The sequence below is a fragment of the Pseudophryne corroboree genome, unplaced genomic scaffold (assembly GCF_028390025.1).
Source record: "Pseudophryne corroboree isolate aPseCor3 unplaced genomic scaffold, aPseCor3.hap2 scaffold_150, whole genome shotgun sequence".
NCBI lineage: Eukaryota > Metazoa > Chordata > Amphibia > Anura > Myobatrachidae > Pseudophryne > Pseudophryne corroboree.
This window is the reverse complement of record NW_026968131.1, coordinates 860,169-876,844: the sequence shown is the minus strand read 5'-3', so window position 1 is coordinate 876,844 and position 16,676 is coordinate 860,169. Positions and strand designations below refer to the sequence as shown.

General features: G+C 48.7%; 13 non-coding genes across 13 annotated transcripts; 9 read left to right on the top strand and 4 right to left on the bottom strand.

The window, feature by feature from the left end:
• Positions 1 to 171: 171 nt before the first annotated feature.
• On the top strand, positions 172 to 335 carry LOC134999723 (U1 spliceosomal RNA). The gene has a single exon (XR_010201798.1). It is a non-coding gene; the product is annotated as a U1 spliceosomal RNA (small nuclear RNA).
• Positions 336 to 487: 152 nt separating this feature from the next.
• On the top strand, positions 488 to 650 carry LOC135000038 (U1 spliceosomal RNA). Its single transcript, XR_010202077.1, has one exon. It is a non-coding gene; the product is annotated as a U1 spliceosomal RNA (small nuclear RNA).
• Positions 651 to 1,321: 671 nt separating this feature from the next.
• On the top strand, positions 1,322 to 1,485 carry LOC134999713 (U1 spliceosomal RNA). The gene has a single exon (XR_010201789.1). It is a non-coding gene; the product is annotated as a U1 spliceosomal RNA (small nuclear RNA).
• A 152-nt stretch (positions 1,486 to 1,637) lies between these two features.
• On the top strand, positions 1,638 to 1,800 carry LOC134999913 (U1 spliceosomal RNA). The gene has a single exon (XR_010201978.1). It is a non-coding gene; the product is annotated as a U1 spliceosomal RNA (small nuclear RNA).
• Positions 1,801 to 2,459: 659 nt separating this feature from the next.
• LOC134999722 (U1 spliceosomal RNA) lies at positions 2,460 to 2,623 on the top strand. Its single transcript, XR_010201797.1, has one exon. It is a non-coding gene; the product is annotated as a U1 spliceosomal RNA (small nuclear RNA).
• A 151-nt stretch (positions 2,624 to 2,774) lies between these two features.
• Positions 2,775 to 2,937, top strand: LOC135000045 (U1 spliceosomal RNA). Its single transcript, XR_010202083.1, has one exon. It is a non-coding gene; the product is annotated as a U1 spliceosomal RNA (small nuclear RNA).
• Positions 2,938 to 3,611: 674 nt separating this feature from the next.
• On the top strand, positions 3,612 to 3,775 carry LOC134999860 (U1 spliceosomal RNA). The gene has a single exon (XR_010201927.1). It is a non-coding gene; the product is annotated as a U1 spliceosomal RNA (small nuclear RNA).
• Positions 3,776 to 3,927: 152 nt separating this feature from the next.
• LOC135000031 (U1 spliceosomal RNA) lies at positions 3,928 to 4,090 on the top strand. The gene has a single exon (XR_010202070.1). It is a non-coding gene; the product is annotated as a U1 spliceosomal RNA (small nuclear RNA).
• Positions 4,091 to 4,745: 655 nt separating this feature from the next.
• On the top strand, positions 4,746 to 4,909 carry LOC134999683 (U1 spliceosomal RNA). The gene has a single exon (XR_010201760.1). It is a non-coding gene; the product is annotated as a U1 spliceosomal RNA (small nuclear RNA).
• Positions 4,910 to 14,656: 9,747 nt separating this feature from the next.
• On the bottom strand, positions 14,657 to 14,819 carry LOC134999369 (U1 spliceosomal RNA). Its single transcript, XR_010201477.1, has one exon. It is a non-coding gene; the product is annotated as a U1 spliceosomal RNA (small nuclear RNA).
• A 152-nt stretch (positions 14,820 to 14,971) lies between these two features.
• Positions 14,972 to 15,135, bottom strand: LOC134999834 (U1 spliceosomal RNA). The gene has a single exon (XR_010201904.1). It is a non-coding gene; the product is annotated as a U1 spliceosomal RNA (small nuclear RNA).
• Positions 15,136 to 15,810: 675 nt separating this feature from the next.
• Positions 15,811 to 15,973, bottom strand: LOC135000095 (U1 spliceosomal RNA). The gene has a single exon (XR_010202126.1). It is a non-coding gene; the product is annotated as a U1 spliceosomal RNA (small nuclear RNA).
• A 152-nt stretch (positions 15,974 to 16,125) lies between these two features.
• LOC134999755 (U1 spliceosomal RNA) lies at positions 16,126 to 16,289 on the bottom strand. Its single transcript, XR_010201829.1, has one exon. It is a non-coding gene; the product is annotated as a U1 spliceosomal RNA (small nuclear RNA).
• Between the last annotated feature and the right edge of the window lie 387 nt (positions 16,290 to 16,676).

Here is a 16,676-nt window from a genome sequence, read left to right as displayed (position 1 = left end):
GGTGCTTCAGTATTAGGCAGCCTTCTGCCCTCCCATGTTCATCTGAAAATATGTGTTCTCCCTGCAGTTGTTGTCCCCAGATGAGAGTTCCCTTGTGCTGCCTCAGTTGAATCTCCTTTACTTGACAGAGATGTGCCTGAGCAGCGGCCCTCCCCAGCCCTATCCCAAATCATACTTATTTTGCATAGGAGATACCATGGTCATGAAGATTGTTCTCCCAGGGTGAGGTTCATTCATTGCATTCTGGGTATGCTGACCCCTGTGATTTCCCCAAATGTGGGAAACTCGACTGCATTATTTGTTGTAGTGGGGGACTGTGTTTGTGTTTTCCTCTGGTCAGCTCTGGTAAAAGTCAGATTTCTTTGTCTCAGATCTTCCTCTAGCCTTGTTCTTCTTTCGAGAGTTCCCTTGTGCTGCCTCAGTTGGATCTCCTTCACTTGACAGGGGGGTGCCCGAGCAGCGACCCTCCCCAGCTCTAGCCCAACTCCTACTTACCTGCCAGGTGAGATACTATGATCATGAAGGTGCTTCTCCCAGGGCAAGGCTCACCCATTGCACTCTGGGTGTGCTGCCCCTGCGATTTCCCCAAATGTGGGAAACTTGACTGCATAATTTGAGTGTTCCCTGGTCGGCTCTCATGTAATTCAGATCTCTTTGTCTCAGGTCTCTCTCCAGCCTAGTTTGCTGTCTGTTTCCACTTCTCTTTTCTTGAGCCGCTCCCTTCTATGCCCTTGCGCACTATCCTTACTTCTCCCGTCTGCTTACTTTGTGCCTTCCAATGCACAATGCAAACTACAGGTAGTGCTGCAGGGCCCACACCCTTTTACTTGCCGTACAGAGCAGCTCTGGAGCTGTTACAGAGCCCAGCTACTGCAAGAAATCAGCTTGAATGCTTCAGGGGCTGAGGCATAGCCAACATGAGCCCCACACCGAAGGAGGGTGGAGGTGTTTAATGCGAACTAGGGGTCATCCAAGCGCCGCAAAAGGCCGCCATGCCCTGCACGCCCCTTTTCTCTTTTCACATGCAGACGAGGGTTGAAGCCAACTTTGACCCACTGCTTGGATGACATCACCATATGCAAATCCATCTGCTGCAGGCCTTCCCCCAGGAATGCTTGCACTAGTTGTTGCATTTGGTTTGTTGTTTGGGGGTGCTTCAGTATTAGGCAGCCTTCTGCCCTCCCATGTTCATCTGAAAATATGTGTTCTCCCTGCAGTTGTTGTCCCCAGATGAGAGTTCCCTTGTGCTGCCTCAGTTGAATCTCCTTTACTTGACAGAGATGTGCCTGAGCAGCGGCCCTCCCCAGCCCTATCCCAAATCATACTTATTTTGCATAGGCGATACCATGGTCATGAAGATTGTTTTCCCAGGGTGAGGTTCATTCATTGCATTCTGGGTATGCTGACCCCTGTGATTTCCCCAAATGTGGGAAACTCGACTGCATTATTTGTGGTAGTGGGGGACTGTGTTTGTGCTTTCCTCTGGTCAGCTCTGGTAAAAGTCAGATTTCTTTGTCTCAGATCTTCCTCTAGCCTTGTTCTTCTTTCGAGAGTTCCCTTGTGCTGCCTCAGTTGGATCTCCTTCACTTGACAGGGGGGTACCCGAGCAGCGACCCTCCCCAGCTCTAGCCCAAATCCTACTTACCTGCCAGGTGAGATACTATGATCATGAAGGTGCTTCTCCCAGGGCAAGGCTCACCCATTGCACTCTGGGTGTGCTGCTCCTGCGATTTCCCCAAATGTGGGAAACTTGACTGCATAATTTGTGTTTCTCCTGGTCGGCTCTCGTATAATTCAGATCTCTTTGTCTCAGGTCTCTCTCCAGCCTAGTTTGCTGTCTGTTTCCACTTCTCTTTTCTTGAGCTGCTCCCTTCTATGCCCTTGCGCACTATCCTGACTTCTCCCGTCTGCTTACTTTGTGCCTTCCAAACTACAGGTAGTGCTGCAGGGCCCACACCCTTTTACTTGCCGTACAGAGCAGCTCTGGAGCTGTTACAGTGCCCAGCTGCTGCAAGAAATCAGCTTGTATGCTTCAGGGCCTGTGGCATAGCCAACATGAGCCCCACACCGAAGGAGGGTGGAGGTGTTTAATGCGAACTAGGGGTCATCCAAGCGCCGCAAAAGGCCGCCATGCCCTGCACGCCCCTTTTCTCTTTTCATATGCAGACGAGGGTTGAAGCCAACTTTGACCCACTGCTTGGATGACATCACCATATGCAAATCCATCTGCTGCAGGCCTTCCCCCAGGAATGCTTGCACTAGTTGTTGCATTTGGTTTGTTGTTTGGGGGTGCTTCAGTATTAGGCAGCCTTCTGCCCTCCCATGTTCATCTGAAAATATGTGTTCTCCCTGCAGTTGTTGTCCCCAGATGAGAGTTCCCTTGTGCTGCCTCAGTTGAATCTCCTTTACTTGACAGAGATGTGCCTGAGCAGCGGCCCTCCCCAGCCCTATCCCAAATCATACTTATTTTGCATAGGAGATACCATGGTCATGAAGATTGTTCTCCCAGGGTGAGGTTCATTCATTGCATTCTGGGTATGCTGACCCCTGTGATTTCCCCAAATGTGGGAAACTCGACTGCATTATTTGTTGTAGTGGGGGACTGTGTTTGTGTTTTCCTCTGGTCAGCTCTGGTAAAAGTCAGATTTCTTTGTCTCAGATCTTCCTCTAGCCTTGTTCTTCTTTCGAGAGTTCCCTTGTGCTGCCTCAGTTGGATCTCCTTCACTTGACAGGGGGTGCCCGAGCAGCGACCCTCCCCAGCTCTAGCCCAACTCCTACTTACCTGCCAGGTGAGATACTATGATCATGAAGGTGCTTCTCCCAGGGCAAGGCTCACCCATTGCACTCTGGGTGTGCTGCCCCTGCGATTTCCCCAAATGTGGGAAACTTGACTGCAGAATTTGTGTTTCCCCTGGTCGGCTCTCGTATAATTCAGATCTCTTTGTCTCAGGTCTCTCTACAGCCTAGTTTGCTGTCTGTTTCCACTTCTTTTTTCTTGAGCCCCTCCCTTTTATACCCTTGTGCACTATCCTGACTTCTCCTCCTGTCTGCTTACTTTGTGCCTTCCAATGCACAATGCAAACTACAGGTAGTGCTGCAGGGCCCACACCCTTTTACTTGCCTTACAGAGCAGCTCTGGAGCTGTTACAGTGCCAAGCTGCTGCAAGAAATCAGCTTGAATGCTTCAGGGGCTGGGGCATGGCCAACATGAGACCCACACCGAAGGAGGGTGGGGGTGTTTCATGCAAACTAAGTGTCATCCAAGCACCGCAAAAGGCCGCCATGCCCTGCACGCCCCTTTTCTCTTTTCATATGCAGACGAGGGTTGAAGCCAACTTTGACCCACTGCTTGGATGACATGACCATATGCAAATCCATCTGCGGCAGGCCTTCCCCCAGGAATGCTTGCACTAGTTGTTGCATTTGGTTTGTTGTTTGGGGGTGCTTCAGTATTAGGCAGCCTTCTGCCCTCCCATGTTCATCTGAAAATATGTGTTCTCCCTGCAGTTGTTGTCCCCAGATGAGAGTTCCCTTGTGCTGCCTCAGTTGAATCTCCTTTACTTGACAGAGATGTGCCTGAGCAGCGGCCCTCCCCAGCCCTATCCCAAATCATACTTATTTTGCATATGAGATACCATGGTCATGAAGATTATTCTCCCAGGGTGAGGTTCATTCATTGCATTCTGGGTATGCTGACCCCTGTGATTTCCCCAAATGTGGGTAACTCGACTGCATTATTTGTGGTAGTGGGGGACTGTGTTTGTGTTTTCCTCTGGTCAGCTCTGGTAAAAGTCAGATTTCTTTGTTTCAGATCTTCCTCTATCCTTGTTCTTCTTTCGAGAGTTCCCTTGTGCTGCCTCAGTTGGATCTCCTTCACTTGACAGGGGGGTGCCCGAGCAGCGACCCTCCCCAGCTCAAGCCCAACTCCTACTTACCTGCCAGGTGAGATACTATGATCATGAAGGTGCTTCTTCCAGGGCAAGGCTCACCCATTGCACTCTGGGTGTGCTGCCCCTGCGATTTCCCCAAATGTGGGAAACTTGACTGCATAATTTGTGTTTCCCCTGGTCGGCTCTCGTATAATTCAGATCTCTTTGTCTCAGGTCTCTCTCCAGCCTAGTTTGCTGTCTGTTTCCACTTCTTTTTTCTTGAGCCCCTCCCTTTTATACCCTTGTGCACTATCCTGACTTCTCCTCCTGTCTGCTTACTTTGTGCCTTCCAATGCACAATGCAAACTACACACCCTTTTACTTGCCTTACAGAGCAGCTCTGGAGCTGTTACAGTGCCAAGCTGCTGTAAGAAATCAGCTTGAATGCTTCAGGGGCTGGGGCATTGTCAACATGAGCCCCACACCGAAGGAGGGTGGGGGTGTTTAATGCGAACTAAGGGTCATCCAAGCGCCGCAAAAGGCCGCCATGCCCTGCATACCCCTTTTCTCTTTTCATATGCAGATGAGGGATCCAGCCAACTTTGGCCCACTGCTTGGATGACATCACCGTATGCAAATCCGTCTTCTGCAGAACTTCCCCCAGGAATGCTTGTACTAGTTGTTGCATTTGGTTTGTTGTTTGGGGGTGCTTCAGTATTAGGCAGCCTTCTGCCCTCCCATGTTCATCTGAAAATATGTGTTCTCCCTGCAGTTGTTGTCCCCAGATGAGAGTTCCCTTGTGCTGCCTCAGTTGAATCTCCTTTACTTGACAGAGATGTGCCTGAGCAGCGGCCCTCCCCAGCCCTATCCCAAATCATACTTATTTTGCATAGGCGATACCATGGTCATGAAGATTGTTCTCCCAGGGTGAGGTTCATTCATTGCATTCTGGGTATGCTGACCCCTGTGATTTCCCCAAATGTGGGAAACTCGACTGCATTATTTGTGGTAGTGGGGGACTGTGTTTGTGCTTTCCTCTGGTCAGCTCTGGTAAAAGTCAGATTTCTTTGTCTCAGATCTTCCTCTAGCCTTGTTCTTCTTTCGAGAGTTCCCTTGTGCTGCCTCAGTTGGATCTCCTTCATTTGACAGGGGGTGCCCGAGCAGCAATCCTCCACAGCTCTGGCCCAACTCCTACTTACCTGCCAGGTGAGATACTATGATCTTCACTGTTAGGGCAATCAGGATGTGGAATTCCCTGCCAGGGAAGGTGGTAATGGCGGACTCTGTAATTGGATTTAAAAAAGGAATGGATACATTTCTGAATGAAAAAGCTATCCAAGGTTATAATACTTAAAATATCAACATGGTTAATCCGGGGGTAACATGAGTTGTAGTAGCTAACTAGTCATAAAACATTATTCAGCAAGTATGTAGAATCATCACAACTTAAAACAGGTTGAACACGATGGGCAATTTGCCTCTATTCAACCTCAAAAACTATGTTACTATATGTTACTATATTACTATGTTACTGTAGTATACAGAACACCACAATGCAATGAGCAGTGATAGTGAGCACTGATGAGGATACTAGAACTGACACTGAGCAGCAAGATGCAGCACTGGACTATTAGTAATGTACTGTAGTATGCTGAGCACAACAATGCAGCACAAGACAATGAGCAGTGATACTGAGCACTGATGAGGATACTACTGAGAACTGACACTGAGCAGGAGAGACACACTACTAGTATTACTGAGCAGCAATAAGTATCCACTGATACTGAGCACTGATATTGAGATTTCCACTGAGAGAACATAGCCACGTCCTCTCCGCTCTCTCTTCAATGCACGAGTAAAAATGGCGGCAACGCGCAGCTCTTTATATGGAATCCGAATCTCGCGAGAATCCGACAGCGGGATGATGACATTTTCCCTTGTTCAGGTTTTCCGAGTCAGGCGGGAACAACCGAGCCTGCCTCGGAGGAGGAGTTCGTGGGGTTCGTGGGGAATTCGGTTCTCGGAGAACCGAACCCGCTCCTCTCTACCTTATACCCATCAATTTTTTTTATTTTCAATCTAAGCCCCTGCAGTTTTCTGTAAGCATCTGCTTTGCTGTGATGATCAACAAGTCACAAGGGCAAACACTCAGGGCTTGAGGCGTAGATCTTAGGACCAGCTGCTACAAGCATGGCAGAGGTGTCACTATCACTGGTGACACCCAGAGAGGTGGCGAGGGAGATTGTAATGCAGTGCGCGCAGATAAGCAGCGCAATGGTAAAAAGGAGGCATGGTTTCATAGGTAGGGGCGTGGCCTGGTGGCCTGAATCTACATTTTGTTGCTCCGGGTGTCCCGGGGGTTGGGGGCTGCACCGGGGACTAGTGTGTGAGCGGTGCTGGCTCCTGCACAGTGACATGGCATGGCCACTAGAGATGTGCACCGGAAATTTTTCGGGTTTTGTGTTTTGGTTTTGGGTTCGGTTCCGCGGCCGTGTTTTGGGTTCGAACGCGTTTTGGCTAAACCTCACCGAATTTTTTTTGTCGGATTCGGGTGTGTTTTGGATTCGGGTGTTTTTTTCAAAAAACCCTAAAAAACAGCTTAAATCATAGAATTTGGGAGTCATTTTGATCCCAAAGTATTATTAACCTCAATAACCATAATTTCCACTAATTTTCAGTCTATTCTTAACACCTCACACCTCACAATATTATTTTTAGTCCTAAAATTTGCACCGAGGTCGCTGGATGACTAAGCTCAGTGACCCAAGTGGCCGACACAAACACCTGGCCCATCTAGGAGTGGCACTGCAGTGTCACGCATGATGGCCCTTCCAAAAAACACTCCCCAAACAGCACATGACGCAAAGAAAAAAAGAGGCGCAATGAGGTAGCTGTGTGACTAAGCTCAGCGACCCAAGTGGCCGACACAAACACCTGGCCCATCTAGGAGTGGCACTGCAGTGTCACGCAGGATGGCCCTTCCAAAAAACACTCCCCAAACAGCACATGACGCAAAGAAAAAAAGAGGCGCAATGAGGTAGCTGTGTGACTAAGCTCAGCGACCCAAGTGGCCGACACAAACACCTGGCCCATCTAGGAGTGGCACTGCAGTGTCACGCAGGATGGCCCTTCCAAAAACACTCCCCAAACAGCACATGACGCAAAGAAAAAAAGAGGCGCAATGAGGTAGCTGTGTGACTAAGCTCAGCGACCCAAGTGGCCGACACAAACACCTGGCCCATCTAGGAGTGGCACTGCAGTGTCACGCAGGATGGCCCTTCCAAAAAACACTCCCCAAACAGCACATGACGCAAAGAAAAAAAGTGGCGCAATGAGGTAGCTGTGTGACTAAGCTCAGCGACCCAAGTGGACGACACAAACACCTGGCCCATCTAGGAGTGTCACTGCAGTGTCACGCAGGATGGCCCTTCCAAAAAACACTCCCCAAACAGCACATGACGCAAAGAAAAAAAGAGGCGCAATGAGGTAGCTGTGTGACTAAGCTCAGCGACCCAAGTGGCCGACACAAACACCTGGCCCATCTAGGAGTGGCACTGCAGTGTCACGCAGGATGGCCCTTCCAAAAAACACTCCCCAAACAACACATGACGCAAAGAAAAATAAAAGAAAAAAGAGGTGCAAGGTGGAATTGCCTTGGGCCCTCCCACCCACCCTTATGTTGTATAAACAGGACATGCACACTTTAACCAACCCATCATTTCAGTGACAGGGTCTGCCACACGACTGTGACTGAAATGACGGGTTGGTTTGGACCCCCACCAAAAAAGAAGCAATAAATCTCTCCTTGCACAAACTGGCTCTATAGAGGCAAGATGTCCACCTCATCATCATCCTCCGATTCATCACCGTGTACATCCCCCTCCTCACAGATTATCAATTCGTCCCCACTGGAATCCACCATCTCAGCTCCCTGTATACTTTGTGGAGGCAATTGCTGCTGGTCAATGTCTCCACGGAGCAATTGATTATAATTCATTTTAATGAACATCATCTTCTCCACATTTTCTGGAAGTAACCTCGTACGCCGATTGCTGACAAGGTGAGCGGCGGCACTAAACACTCTTTCGGAGTACACACTTGTGGGAGGGCAACTTAGGTAGAATAAAGCCAGTTTGTGCAAGGGCCTCCAAATTGCCTCTTTTTCCTGCCAGTATACGTACGGACTGTCTGACGTGCCTACTTGGATGCGGTCACTCATATAATCCTCCACCATTCTTTCAATGGTGAGAGAATCATATGCAGTGACAGTAGACGACATGTCCGTAATCGTTGGCAGGTCCTTCAGTCCGGACCAGATGTCAGCATCAGCAGTCGCTCCAGACTGCCCTGCATCACCGCCAGCGGGTGGGCTCGGAATTCTGAGCCTTTTCCTCGCACCCCCAATTGCGGGAGAATGTGAAGGAGGAGCTGTTGACCGATCAAGTTCCGCTTGACTTGATAATTTTCTCACCAGCAGGTCTTTGAACCCCTGCAGACTTGTGTCTGCCGGAAAGAGAGATACAACGTAGGTTTTAAATCTAGGATCGAGCACGGTGGCCAAAATGTAGTGCTCTGATTTCAACAGATTGACCACCCGTGAATCCTGGTTAAGCGAATGAAGGGCTCCATCCACAAGTCCCACATGCCTAGCGGAATCGCTCTGTCTTAGCTCCTCCTTCAATGTCTCCAGCTTCTTCTGCAAAAGCCTGATGACGGGAATGACCTGACTCAGGCTGGCAGTGTCTGAACTGACTTCACGTGTGGCAAGTTCAAAAGGTTGCAGAACCTTGCACAACGTTGAAATCATTCTCCACTGCGCTTGAGACAGGTGCATTCCACCTCCTATATCGTGGTCAGATGTATAGGCTTGAATGGCCTTTTGCTGCTCCTCCATCCTCTGAAGCATATAGAGGGTTGAATTCCACCTCGTTTCCACTTCTTGCTTCAGATGATGGCAGGGCAGGTTCAGGCGTTTTTGGTGTTGCTCCAGTCTTCTGTACGTGGTGCCTGTACGCCGAAAGTGTCCCGCAATTCTTGTGGCCACCGACAGCATCTCTTGCACGCCCCTGTCGTTTTTTAAATAATTCTGCACCACCAAATTCAAGGTATGTGCAAAACATGGGACGTGCTGGAATTTGCCCAGATATAATGCACGCACAATATTGCTGGCGTTGTCCGATGCCACAAATCCACAGGAGAGTCCAATTGGGGTAAGCCATTCTGTGATGATCTTCCTCAGTTGCCGTAAGAGGTTTTCATCTGTGTGCGTATTCTGGAAAGCGGTGATACAAAGCGTAGCCTGCCTAGGAAAGAGTTGGCGTTTGCGAGATGCTGCTACTGGTGCCGCCGCTGCTGTTCTTGCGGCGGGAGTCAATACATCTACCCAGTGGGCTGTCACAGTCATATAGTCCTGAGTCTGCCCTGCTCCACTTGTCCACATGTCCGTGGTTAAGTGGACATTGGGTACAACTGCATTTTTTAGGACACTGGTGAGTCTTTTTCTGAGGTCTGTGTACATTTTCGGTATCGCCTGCCTAGAGAAATGGAACCTAGATAGTATTTGGTACCGGGGACACAGTACCTCAATCAAGTCTATAGTTGGCTCTGAAGTAATGATGGATACCGGAACCACGTTTCTCACTGCCCAGGATGCCAAGGCCTCAGTTATCCGCTTTGCAGCAGGATGACTGCTGTGATATTTCATCTTCCTCGCAAAGGACTGTTGGACAGTCAATTGCTTGGTGGAAGTAGTAAAAGTGGTCTTACGACTTCCCCTCTGGGATGACCATCGACTCCCAGCAGCAACAACAGCAGCGCCAGCAGCAGTAGGCGTTACACTCAAGGATGCATCGGAGGAATCCCAGGCAGGAGAGAACTCGTCAGAATTGCCAGTGACATGGCCTGCAGGACTATTGGCATTCCTGGGGAAGGAGGAAATTGACACTGAGGGAGTTGGTGGGGTGGTTTGCGTGAGCTTGGTTACAAGAGGAAGGGATTTACTGGTCAGTGGACTGCTTCCGCTGTCGCCCAAAGTTTTTGAACTTGTCACTGACTTATGATGAATGCGCTGCAGGTGACGTATAAGGGAGGATGTTCCGAGGTGGTTAACGTCCTTACCCCTACTTATTACAGCTTGACAAAGGCAACACACGGCTTGACACCTGTTGTCCGCATTTCTGTTGAAATACTTCCACACCGAAGAGCTGATTTTTTTGGTATTTTCACCAGGCATGTCAATGGCCATATTCCTCCCACGGACAACAGGTGTCTCGCCGGGTGCCTGACTTAAACAAACCACCTCACCATCAGAATCCTCCTTGTCAATTTCCTCCCCAGCGCCAGCAACACCCATATTCTCCTCATCCTGGTGTACTTCAACACTGACATCTTCAATCTGACTATCAGGAACTGGACTGCGGGTGCTCCTTCCAGCACTTGCAGGGGGCGTGCAAATGGTGGAAGGTGCATGCTCTTCACGTCCAGTGTTGGGAAGGTCAGGCATCGCAACCGACACAATTGGACTCTCCTTGTGGATTTGTGAATTTGAAGAACGCACAGTTCTTTGCTGTGCTTTTGCCAGCTTAAGTCTTTTCATTTTTCTAGCGAGAGACTGAGTGCTTCCATCCTCATGTGAAGCTGAACCACTAGCCATGAACATAGGCCAGGGCCTCAGCCGTTCCTTGCCACTCCGTGTGGTAAATGGCATATTGGCAAGTTTACGCTTCTCCTCCGACGATTTTTATTTAGATTTTTGAGTCATTTTTTTACTGATCTTTTGTGTTTTGGATTTTACATGCTCTGTACTATGACATTGGGCATCGGCCTTGGCAGACGACGTTGATGGAATTTCATCGTCTCGGCCATGACTAGTGGCAGCAGCTTCAGCACGAGGTGGAAGTGGATCTTGATCTTTCCCTATTTTTGGAACCTCAACATTTTTGTTCTCCATATTTTAATAGGCACAACTAAAAGGCACCTCAGGTAAACAATGGAGATGGATGGATACTAGTATACTTATGGATGACGAGTGACTGACGACACAGAGGTAGCTACAGCCGTGGACTACCGTACTGCGTCTGCTAGTATAGAGATGATAATTAATGATATAAAAAAAAATATATATATAACTACTGTAGGTATATATAATATAATGACGGACCTGGTGGACACTGTCAGCAGACTGCTAAACTACTAGTATGAAGAAGATAGAAAAAAACTTCCACCACAGGTAGGTAGGTATACAATTATGGACGAGCACTGACGACACAGAGATAGCCACAGCCGTGGCCTACCGTACTGCGTCTGCTAGTATAGAGATGATAATTAATGATATAAAAAAAAATATATATAACTACTGTAGGTATATATAATATAATGACGGACCTGGTGGACACTGTCAGCAGACTGCTAAACTACTAGTATGAAGAAGATAGAAAAAAAAAACCACCACAGTTAGGTATACAATTATGGACGAGTGACGACACAGAGGTAGGTACAGCCGTGGACTACCGTACTGCGTCTGCTAGTATAGATAATATACTAAATATATTACTACTGTAGGTATATAATATAATGACGGACCTGGTGGACACTGTCAGCAGACTCCTAAACTACTAGTATGAAGAAGATAGAAAAAAAACCCCCACCACAGGTAGGTATACAATTATGGACGAGCACTGACGACACAGAGGTAGGTACAGCCGTGGACTACCGTACTGCATCTGCTAGTATAGATAATATAATAAATATATTACTACTGTAGGTATATAATATAATGACGGACCTGGTGGACACTGTCAGCAGACTGCTAAACTACTAGTATGAAGAAGATAAAAAAAAAACCCCACCACAGGTAGTTAGGTATACAATTATGGATGAGCACTGACGACACAGAGATAGCCACAGCCGTGGACTACCGTACTGCGTCTGCTAGTATAGATAATATAATAAATATATTACTACTGTAGGTATATAATATAATGATGGACCTGGTGGACACTGTCAGTAGACTCCTAAACTACTAGTATGAAGAAGATAGAAAAAAAAAACCCACCACAGGTAGGTAGGTATACAATTATGGACGAGCACTGACGACACAGAGATAGCCACAGCCGTGGACTACCGTACTGCGTCTGCTAATATAGAGATGATAAAGATGAAAAAAAAAAATATAACACTACTGCAGGTAAATATGTATATAATATATGTATGACGGACCTGCTGGACACTGTCAGCAGAATGCATTTATAGAATAAAAAAAAAACACCACAGGAGTGTTTAACTTTTTCAGGCAGACAATATACTGGTGGTCACACTGGCAGCAAAAGTGTGCACTGTACTCCTGCTATAACTGCTCCCCAGTCTCCCCCACAATTAAGCTGTGTGAGCAGTGAGCACTCAGCACAGTCAGATATACATAGATGATATATCATGCAGCACACTGAGGCTGAGCACAGATATGGTATGTGTATCGTTTTTTTTCAGGCAGAGAACGGATTATAAATAATAAAACTGGTGGTCACTATCAGCAAAACTCTGCACTACTGAGTACTCCTGACAAGTTCAACTGCTCCCCAAATTAGTAGTAAATCAAATGTCACTCGTCTCTATCTTCTAATCTAAACGGAGAGGACGCCAGCCACGTCCTCTCCCTATCAATCTCAATGCACGTGTGAAAATGGCGGCGACGCGCGGCTCCTTATATAGAATCCAAGTCTCGTGAGAATCCGACAGCGGGATGATGACGTTCGGGCGCGCTCGGGTTAACCGAGCAAGGCGAGAGGATCCGAGTCTGCTCGGACCCGAGCAAAAAAGGGTGAAGTTCGGGCGGGTTCGGATTCCGAGGAACCGAACCCGCTCATCTCTTATGGCCACCCAGCATGACGCCTCCCTTCTTGACCATGCTGTAATTGCAGTCGCACTGCAGTTCAGCGTGATCATAAAAAATGGTGTAGCCTCCTGCTGGTGCAGACTGTATGTGCGCGCAGGAAGCCGCCACCATTTTTGTGATCACAGCGGCTGAATGTGATGTCATACAGCTGCTGTGACCACGCCCCCTGTGTCTCCTCCATTGCAGACCCCATTTTGAAGCCTTGCCCCCGCACCGCTCCATCCCTGACTTGGAAATGGAGTGTTGCTGACCCCCCTCTCCCCCCCTGCCCCGATTGACAGGCAGAGGCGATCGCATTCTCTGCGGGGTGCCGCAGAAAATGCAGGCACATGCGTATGCTCTTAGCAATTTTTGCAGTTGGATCACTTATTGTGATTGCAATCCAACCTGAATCAGGCCCTATTACCTATCACAATGCGCTGCGGGCAGTACAAAATTGGTTTAATATAGGAGAAAAACCCCCAGACCTGTGCTCCTTAACTGTACCTGGTGGCTAGTGGAGCGGCTGCCCAGTAATCAGTGTCCACGCCAGTGCGCACACGGTCCACCCCCTACGGCCACGCTCCCCTTCATCAGCGGCCTCGTGATCCGGAAGGGCGGTGTGTGTGTGACTGACCTTAGGAAGAAACCGGAGCCTCCGCTGCAGTGACCCAGCAACCAGGGCACGGGAGTATACAGCGCCGCTGGGAGTGATGAAGCTGCAGTAAAGATGTCTATTAGACCTAGCCTGCTGCAGCCCTTGTAGATTCTCATAAAACAAGTTCTTCTTTTCTTGTCAAAATGAATAGCTAAGAATTGGCTTCCTGAGGCAGGCCCCTGTTAAGTGGCCTGCTAGTGAAGGCACCAACTACAAACTGAGCTCCCTGTTCATGGAAGCGGGGTTATAGAGGAGGATGCGCTGAGCATCTTGGGAACAGTCAAAAGCTTTGAGTCGGTTGGTGCCTCAGATCAAGATCCTACTCTACACCCCAATGTGAATCCTTGTGGAGTCCTGTGTACCCCACAGAAGAAATTAATGTGTCACACCCATTGGCAGCAACCTTAGAATAGCTGCTGATGGGCACAATTGAGAAAGGAAGGGGGGGGGGGGACATTTGAATCCAGCACATAGATGCAATTCAAATATGTAATTTGTACCTTCCTATTTTAAAATATAATGGATGAACTTCACCCTGTGAGAACAATCTTCATGATCAAGAGATCTCATATGCAAAATAAGTATGAGTTGGGATAGGGCTGGGGAGGGTGGCTGCTCGGGCAGCCCCTCCCCCATCAAGTTAAGGAGATTCAACTGAGGAAGCACAAGGGAACTCTCGTCTGGGGACAACAACTGCAGGGAGACCACATCTTTTCAGATGAACATGGGAGGGCGGAAGGCTGCCTAATACTGAAGCACCATCAAATATCAAACCATATGCAACAACTAGTACAAGCATTCCTGGGGGAAGGTCTGCAGCAGACGGATTTGCATACGGTGATGTCATCCAAGCAGTGGGCCAAAGTTGTCTGGAACCCTCATCTGCATATGAAAAGAGAAAAGGGGCATGCAGGGCATGGCGGCCTTTTGCGGTGCTTGGATGACCCCTAGTTCGCATTAAACACCCCCACCCTCCTTTGGTGTGGGGCTCATGTTGGCTATGCCCCAGCCCCTGAAGCATTCAAGCTGATTTCTTGCAGCAGCTGGGCACTGTAACAGCTCCAGAGCTGCTCTGTAAGGCAACTAAAAGGGTGTGGGCCCTGCAGCACCACCTGTAGTTCGCATTGTGCGTTGGAAGGCACAAAGTAAGCAGACGGGAGAAGTCAGGATAGTGCGCAAGGGCATAGAAGGGAGTGGCTCCAGAAAAGAGAAGTGGAAACAGACAGCAAACTAGGCTGGAGAGAGACCTGAGACAAAGAGATCTGAATTATACGAGAGCCGACCAGGGGAAACACAAATTATGCAATCAAGTTTCCCACATTTGGGGAAATCACAGGAGCAGCACACCCAGAGTGCAATGGGTGAGCCTTGCCCTGGGAGAAGCACCTTCATGATCATAGTATCTCACCTGGCAGGTAAGTAGGAGTTGGGCTAGAGCTGGGGAGGGTCACTGCTCGGGCACCCCCCTGTCAAGTGAAGGAGATCCAACTGAGGCAGCACAAGGGAACTCTCGAAAGAAGAACAAGGCTAGAGGAATATATGAGACAAAGAAATCTGACTTTTACCAGAGCTGACCAGAGGAAAACACAAACACAGTCCCCCACTACCACAAAAAATGCAGGCGAGTTTCCCACATTTGGGGAAATCACAGGGGTCAGCATACCCAGAATGCAATGAATGAACCTCACCCTGGGTGAACAATCTTCATGACCATGGTGTCTCCTATGCAAAATAAGTATGATTTGGGATAGGGCTGGGAGGGCCGCTGCTCAGGCACATCTCTGTCAAGTAAAGGAGATTCAACTGAGGCAGCACAAGGGAACTCTCATCTGGGGACAACAACTGCAGGGAGAACACATATTTTCAGATGAACATGGGAGGGCAGAAGGCTGCCTAATACTGAAGCACCCCCAAACAACAAACCAAATGCAACAACTAGTGCAAGCATTCCTGGGGCAAGGCCTGCAGCAGATGGATTTGCATATGGTGATGTCATCCAAGCAGTGGGTCAAAGTTGGCTTCAACCCTCATCTGCATATGAAAAGAGAAAAGGGGCGTGCAGGGCATGGCGGCCTTTTGCGGTGCTTGGATTACCCCTAGTTCGCATTAAACACCCCCACCCACCTTTGGTGTGGGGCTCATGTTGGCCATGCCCCATCCCCTGAAGCATTCAAGCTGATTTCTTGCAGCAGCAGGGCACTGTAACAGCTCCAGAGCTGCTCTTTAAGGCAAGTAAAAGATTGTGTGGGCCCTGCAGCACTACCTGTAGTTTGCATTGTGCATTGGAAGGCACAAAGTAAGCAGACAGGAGGAGAAGTCAGGATAGTGCACAAGGGTATAGAAGGGAGGGGCTCAAGATAAAAGAAGTGGAAACAGACAGCAAACTAGGCTGGAGAAAGACCTGAGACAAAGAGATCTGAATTATACGAGAGCCGACCAGAGGAAACACAAATTATGCAGTCAAATGTCCCACAATTGGGGAAATCGTAGGAGCAGCACACCCAGAGTGCAATGGGTGAGCCTTGCCCTGGGAGAAGCACCTTCCTGATCATAGTATCTCACCTGGCAGGTAAGTAGGAGTTGGGCTAGAGCTGGGGAGGGTCGCTGCTCGGGCACCCCCCTGTCAAGTGAAGGAGATCCACCAGAGGCAGCACAAGGGAACTCTCGAAAGAAGAACAAGGCTAGAGGAAAATCTGAGACAAAGAAATCTGAGTTTTAACAGAGCTGACCAGAGGAAAGCACAAACACAGTCCCCCACTACCACAAATAATGCAGTCGAGTTTCCCACATTTGGGTAAATCACAGGGGTCAGCATACCCAAAATGCAATGAATGAACCTCACCCTGGGAGAACAATCTTCATGACCATGGTATCTCCTATGCAAAATAAGTATGATTTGGGATAGGGCTGGGGAGGGCCGCTGCTCATGCACATCTCTGTCAAGTAAAGGAGATTCAACTGAGGCAGCACAAGGGAACTCTCATCTGGGGACAACAACTGCAGGGAGAACACATATTTTCAGATGAACATGGGAGGGCAGAAGGCTGCCTAATACTGAAGCACCCCCAAACAACAAACCAAATGCAACAACTAGTGCAAGCATTCCTGGGGGAAGTTCTGCAGAAGACGGATTTGCATACGGTGATGTCATCCAAGCAGAGGGCCAAAGTTGGCTGGAACCCTCATCTGCATATGAAAAGAGAAAAGGGGTATGCAGGGCATGGTGGCCTTTTGCGGCGCTTGGATGACCCTTAGTTCGCATTAAACACCCCCACCCTCC